Source organism: Chrysochloris asiatica, unplaced genomic scaffold (assembly GCF_000296735.1).
Source record: "Chrysochloris asiatica unplaced genomic scaffold, ChrAsi1.0 scaffold00026, whole genome shotgun sequence".
NCBI classification, from domain to species: Eukaryota; Metazoa; Chordata; class Mammalia; order Afrosoricida; family Chrysochloridae; genus Chrysochloris; species Chrysochloris asiatica.
Genome location: NW_006408544.1, coordinates 21,433,262 through 21,440,518, shown reverse-complemented (window position 1 = coordinate 21,440,518; position 7,257 = coordinate 21,433,262). Strand labels below are relative to the sequence as shown.

Genomic DNA, 7,257 nt, shown 5'->3' with positions numbered 1-7,257 from the left:
GGGGGGGGGCTACAAAGGCAAGAAGTGACTGGCTTACAAGCTTTCAAGAGGGAGCCTAGATTCAGAGAGTGCAGAGTAAGGTAGAATCTCCACTGAGTAGTATCCAATCTGTCTGGGCAGTGATGATGAAAGGAGATGGGAATAGGACTCTTGTGGTACAATAGTGAATAATAGCTATCAAGACTGACTGTGAGGGTTAGAAATGTAAAGGTAGATGTTTTATAGCAAAAGGAGGGGAGTGATTGACTTTGCAGTTCAGGAGCAGATATCCCTGGGACCATCAAGGGAGAAAAGTGGAGTGTGAGACACTACCCAGAAAAGCAGTGATGCCAGAGATGGAGGCAGAGATGATGACGTGGAGAGATGGAGTGGCTGGGGACTTTAGACCTGGAGAGGGAGAGGCGCTGTGTGCTGATGACTGGGGGACAGACTTGTAATGTATACCCTTTTGTTGGTTGATGATACATAGAGGGGATTATAACCATGGCAATGAAACGATATATGATAGGATGAATGTAAAACTAATGTTCTCCCATGTAAACTCTCACATAATTCACAATATTAAAAAAAGAAAAGGAGGTGAAAATGACTGTACGCCTTGAAGAATGGATTCACTGTCGTTGAATTGTACATATAGACACTGTTGAATTAATGTATGTGTTTCTGTGCAGATAACCCACAGCAAAAAAATAAATATGTTTGTTGTTGTTTTTAATTTGAGTAGGCAGTTGGCAAATTGTCAACAACCCAGGGTTTATTTCATAGTCTTCTTTGGCCTTTATCAATAAGAATGCTGTACAATTTACAACCCGGAGTAGCACAAATATCCAAGCTACTCCATATCTTGCTTGCCCAAGCTAATAGAGTTTAGTTGGACCTACTAGGAAGAAACAATGAGATTTGCTTGCAAACCTTAACCATGTGCTATGGGAACCAGTACAGTTTCTGCAGAATATGGTCAATCGATACTTGGAATAAGCCATAACCTTTGGTGAATAAACTCTGACCCAAATTTTCTCTTGAGTGTCTAACCATAACTTTTAGCACTGACTGGAGTCCTGGTGTGGACCTGTGGGTTAATGTGCTGGACTGTAAAGTCAGTTTGAGCCGTAAGGTTGGCAGTTCAAGCTCACAAGCCCCTCTTCAGAAATCCTACACATAGTTGTTATGGGTCAGAACTGATTCAACAGCACTTGACAACAACAACAGCAAAAGTCCAAACAGGAAATTAACAGAAAGCATTTTCCCAAAAAACATTTATGAAGGGTGTTACACTCTGGCATGACAGCATGAGAAACTCCATAGACTTGCTAGCCAGTGAAGCTGGTGAAAAATGTAAAATAATAACTTAAATGAAAAGCATTTGTTCAAGAAAATCTTAAATTTTGTAAGAAAAGTGAGAGTATGTGGTATTTTGAACCAAGAACTCACTCTCTCTCCCTAGTTCAGCAAGAAAGATTAGTGTAGCCAAGAACGTGGGTCTCCTTCCTCCTCATCTCTCCATCAAAGTGCTCTCTTTCTGGAAGGGGCAGAATGTCAGCCTTTTTCATTCTTCTTCCAGCTACCTATCACTGAGGCTAAATTCTAGATAAGTATAGCTGAGAGATGGAAATACCTTTGTTCTCCCCACTCGTGAGATAGAGGCTCTATCTTACTACTGAAAATACTGGGATCTCAATCATCCTTGACAGGGTAATGAGAGAGAGTTCCGTACTTGTGTCAAGCAAGTCAGGGGGACTTGGGGCTATAGCTCCTTACCCCACTGAGTGCTCAGCTCCTAAAGCAGAAGTGTTACACAAAGAAAACATCACCCATAATTGTTCCCACTCCCAGCACCAAAACCTTGGCTCAAAATATTTTCCTGAGGGAAGAAACAGTCTATAGAACAGAAAACTCCAAATCTCCTCCAAAGGAACTAATTTCCATTGTGGAGAAGCTCAACCCTAAGGCCATTCTCAAAGATGGTGACAATTGTGGTGACAGTAATTGAGTGGATATTGACAGATTCATTTGAGATAGAAGCTAAACTGTTGGCCAGATATTTTTCTGGAGGAGAAAAAGGGAAATAGACAGCTGGAAGGAATTCTCCTGGGGCCAGAACAAATTTTGGGAACTATCACTTCAAAGTAGCCCAAATTTCATTAGATCAGTTTGTGTAGCAATTTACATCCCAGGGCAATTAGTAAAACTTAACATCTGGATGTGGCCAAGAAAGAAATAGTCAAACAGAACCCTGCCAAAACTACGGTCATCCTAGGACGACCGTGGAATACCCAAAGCTGACTCCCTAAGGACAGCATCAGTGACTTCACATTGACAGGGGGGAAATAGGCTTCCCTAAAGTAAGTCAGTCACTAAAAAAATAAACAGGAAAACAACAATAACAAGTCTCCCAGAGACCAGTAGCCAGAGTTGTTGTTGTTGTTATTGTTGTAAAGTGCTATTGAGTCAATTCTGACTCATTGTGACCCTGTATAGATTTTCCAAGGAACAGCTGATAGGTTTGAACCTTCAACCTTGAGTTTAGCAGTCCATTGCTTATTCTTACTACAGTAAATTATCTAAAATGTCTAGTTTGCAATAAAAAATTGTGAGACAGACAAAGAAAAAGGGAAAAATGACCCATACACTGGGGAAAAAGCAGTCAAGAGACATTGCCCATGTAAGTGATGAAAGGTTGGATTTAACAGAAAAAGATCTCAAATTATGACTATAAAATGTTCAAAGAGACAAAGGAAGCTATAATAAATAATTGAAGGAATTTTGATTACAATGTCACTTCTTCAAATAGAGAAGATCAACAAGGAGACAAAAATTATAAATAAGAACTAAGTAGAAATTCTGGAGCTAAAAAGTATAATAACTGATATGAAAATTTCACTAGAGAAACTCAACAATAGATTTGGACTGGCAGAAGAAAGAATTAGTGAACTTTCAGATAAATTGAGAAAGATTATGCAATTCAAAATATGCAAACAGAAAGAAAGAATGAAGAGAAATGAAAAGAGCTTTGGAGAAATGTGGGACACTTTGTAAAGATATTAGTGAACCATCATCGTGGATGATGCCTTGGAATCCAAGTTGGGTCCTTTCCTCACCCTGCTAGTTGGTGTATCACACCCTATTGCAGCTAATCACCATAGACAAGCATGCAACCAAAAACACGCAGAGGTTTTATTCCTTAGTTCCCCAGAACTATCCCATTTAGTTTTCATAGTCATTCATCCTTGTTTCATGCTCTTTAGGTTCGAAAGAACCAGTAGTCATGTACAATCACAAAATTCTGTCACCTCACACTCAAACTCTGTCTTAGGCTAGGTTCTCTAGAGAAACAAAACAGGTGAAGCTTAGAGAAAGAGTGGTTTATATGAAGGAAACGGTTACACAGTTGTAGAGACTTACAAGTTCCAAGTCCATGGGTCAGATGTCAGGCTGGAGGCTTCTGCTGACTGACATAATTGCAGGACCCGGTGGATCCAAGATCAGCTAGTCAGGGTTGCAATCAATCAGAACAGACTTGACGGCACTTTACAATATTTTACAACAACAACATCAGGAAAAGAAAGAGGAGGAAAACAAAACAAAACACAAAGGCTTAAAAAACATCTCAAATATTTTTGGCTGCAGAAGTAAATGAATCTAAAGTCAGCAGGTAAGTTGGCAGATTAATAATGACTCCCAGGATTGGCAGGCAATACAGTAGTCCACTGACCTGAGTCCAAAGAGCCAGAGGTCAGAGGACAAGTCAGATGCAGAGTCTAGACCCAGCTAAAAGCAAGTCAGCTTTTTCACTGTGGCCAGTTGTGAGGTTGGCCCAGGATTGGGCAATATTTCAGTCTGTTGTGTATAGGGTCACTAAGGAATCCTGGTGTGGCACTGTGGGCTAATGCGTCAGACTGCAAAGTCGCTTGAATTGCAAGGTTGTTGGTTCAAGCTCACCAACGGCTCATTGGAAACCCTATATAGGGTCACTATGGGTTGGAATCAACTCAACAGCACTTAACAACAACAACAGTGGCCACATAGTGGTTACGAGTTGGACTACTAACCTCGAGGTCAACAGTTTGAAACTACCAGCCATTCCAGGGGAGAAAGATGAGACTGTGCTCCCATAAAGATTTACAGCCTCAGCAACTCTATGCAGGGTCACTGTGAGTTGTAACCAGCTCCAGGACACACCACCATTACATATAATGGAAATAGGCAACATCCCTGAGGAAACTTCTTTTTAATTGATGAGCTGTTCATAGCAACTCTCACCATGGAAGTGATTTTATTATATTAGATCTCATCATGCAGGGGATGCCAAAAGAACCAACAGACCTATGTTGGAAGAACTGCAGCCAGAGTGCTCCTTGGAGGCCAGGATGGCCAAACTTCATCTCTCATACTTCGGACATGTTGTCAGAAAGGACCAGTCACAGGAGAGGGATATCATGTTTGGTAAGGTGGAAGGTCAGAAAAAAAGAGGAAGACCCTAGCGAGATGGATTGGCAAAGTGGCAGCATTAGTGGGCTCAGGTATGGCAACAGTTGTGAAGTTGGCCCAGGATTGGACAATGTTTTGTTCTGTTGTATATAAGATCACTACGAGTCAGTACCGACTCAATGGCACCCAACAACAACAATGGGGAATTACAATGCCTTAACTGCCAAACCATTGAAAATTTTGACCCAGCCAATTTAGCACAATCCTTAACTATACCACAGACCCTAATAAAGACTGTGGCTCAGGTTGGATTTATCTCTCTCTTTCTCTCCCACTTTGTCTCCATCTCTGTCTCTTTCTCTACTCACTACCTCCCTGAGGGTGCCATGGCCTGTAGACATGTTGTGTACCTCCAGGACCTGTGAATAACAGAGCTCCTTATGTCCATTTTTGTGTCTTGGGGTTGAAGCATGACTTTCTATCCAGAACAAAACACATACATAACCTGAGCTGTGGAATATTTGGCCATGTCTCCTCCTCCCTTGGGGTGACAGTTGAATTAAAATCAAATATACTAAATTGCCAACTCAATGGCACATAACAATAAAATACTAAATTGCTACAATTTAATGAACTTGACCTATACTTAAGAATTTAATAGTTCAAAATACCAACTGAGCGGGGAGGAGTCTCTACATCGAGGATCAATCTTATCCCCTCTGTATAAAGGTTGATAAGGATGGGCAACTTAGACATTAGCTACCTAAAATGAGGGGGTGATAAAGGCACGAACTGGCTTACCAAGTTTCAAGAGGTAGTTTAGTTTAAGAGTATGCAGGGAAGGTAGAGGCCCCACTGAATAGTTTTCATCTTGTCTAGATGGGTCTGATGAAAAGAGATGGGAATAAAATTCTTATGATTCAATAGTGATTAATTGTTACCATGACTAATTGTGACTGTCACAAGAGTAAAGGTAAAAGTTTTGTAAGAAAAAGAGGGAAGTAGATAATCTTACAGTCCATGAACAGAGAATCCTAGGACCATCAAGGGAGAAGAGCAGGAGCAGAATATGGGACACAATCCAGAGATGCAACTCCAGAGATTGAGGAAGAGATGAGGACATGGAGAGAGAGAGCAGCTAAGGACTCTAGACTCATGGAAAGAGAAAGACTGAGTGCTGGTGGCCAGGAGGCAGGCTTGCAGAAAGTGCCCTTTGGCTGCTTAAACTGTTATATATTCCTCAGTGTTTTGGTGTACATGACCCACCCCACCCCTGAAAACACACATACACACACAAAAAAAACAACATACACAAAAAAAACACAGAGAGAATAGAAGCAAATACTGTTGAATGGTGATGAGCAGAGGAGATTGTAATCATTGCAATGAAATGATGAAACCAAAACCAATGTTCTCCCATGTAAACTATCATTCAATTCACAATAAAAACTTAAAAAAAAAAAAAAAAAAAAGGCAAATACACTTAGGAAAACCATTAGGGTCATCTATTAGAAAAAGATAGATGTTGTGTGACACTGGACTGCTAATAGCAAGATCATAGTTTCAAACCCACCAGTTAATCCTCAGAAACACTAGACAGGGTTGCAATCAATCAGAACAGACTTGACAGCACTTTACAACAACAACAACATCAGAAAAAGAAAGAGAAAAAAACCCAAAAACACCAAAGGTTAAAAAATATCCCAAATTTACTGGGAAATATTGATCTACACTTCTGGGAAGCTCAACAAACTCCACATATGATAGATACTAAGAGATACACAAATAAGCACATCAGATTTAAAATACTGAAAGCAAAAACTGAGAAACATACCTTGAAAATAGCAAAATGAATCATTGATATTCAAACTTTTCGAGAAATAGAGAATGATCAAGAGCCAGTGATACTGAAGGAAGAAGTCCTAGGTGCACTGAAAGCATTGGCAAAGAAGAATGTTCCAGAAATTGATGGAATACAAATTTAAATCTTGTAGAAAACTGAGGCAGCATTGGAGGCACGCACTCATCTATGCCAAGATATCTGGAAGACAGCAATCTGGCTACTGACTGGACATATTTGTGTCCATTACAAAGAGAGGTGACCCAAAGGAATGCAGAAAACATCAGACAATACCATTAATAACACATGCAAGTAAAATTTTAATTTATAATTTTTAAATGGCTACAATAGAGTGGCAGGGAACAGTCAGAGGTTCAAGCCAAATTCAGACAAGGATGTGGAACAAGTGATATCATTGCTGGCATCAGATGAATCCTGGTTAAAAGCAGAGACTAATAGAAAGAAGTTTACCTGTGCTTTATTGACTATGCAAAGGCTTTCAATTATATGGATCATGACAAGCTCTGGACATTATGGAAAATAAGAACCTATGCATAGACAACGAGGCAACTGTTCAAAAGAAGGGGGTGCGGGGAGACACTGAATGGTTTAAAACCAAGAAAGGTGTGCAACAGCATTATATTCTTTTATCATACTTATTCAATCTGTATGCTGAGCAAATTATATGAAGAGAGTTGAATTATATAAAGAAAAATGTGGCATCATGATTGGAGGAAGACTCATTAACAACCTGAGATATGCAGATGATATCAACCATGCTTACTGGAAGTGAAGAGGGCTTAAAATATTTACTGATGGAGATCAAAGACCATAGCCTTCAGTACTTATTACATCTTCATGTAAAGAAAACAAAAATTCTCATCAGTTGACCAATAAATAGCATCATGATAAATGGAGCAAAGATCTAAGTTTTCAAAGACTTAATTTTGCTTGGATCCACTATCAACACTCATGGAAACATCAGTCAA

At 39.8% G+C, this 7,257-nt stretch overlaps 1 pseudogene; it reads right to left on the bottom strand.

Moving 5' to 3' along the window:
• The window catches only part of LOC102839412, a 134,338-nt pseudogene that overhangs the window by 96,006 nt on the left and 31,075 nt on the right, over positions 1–7,257 (bottom strand).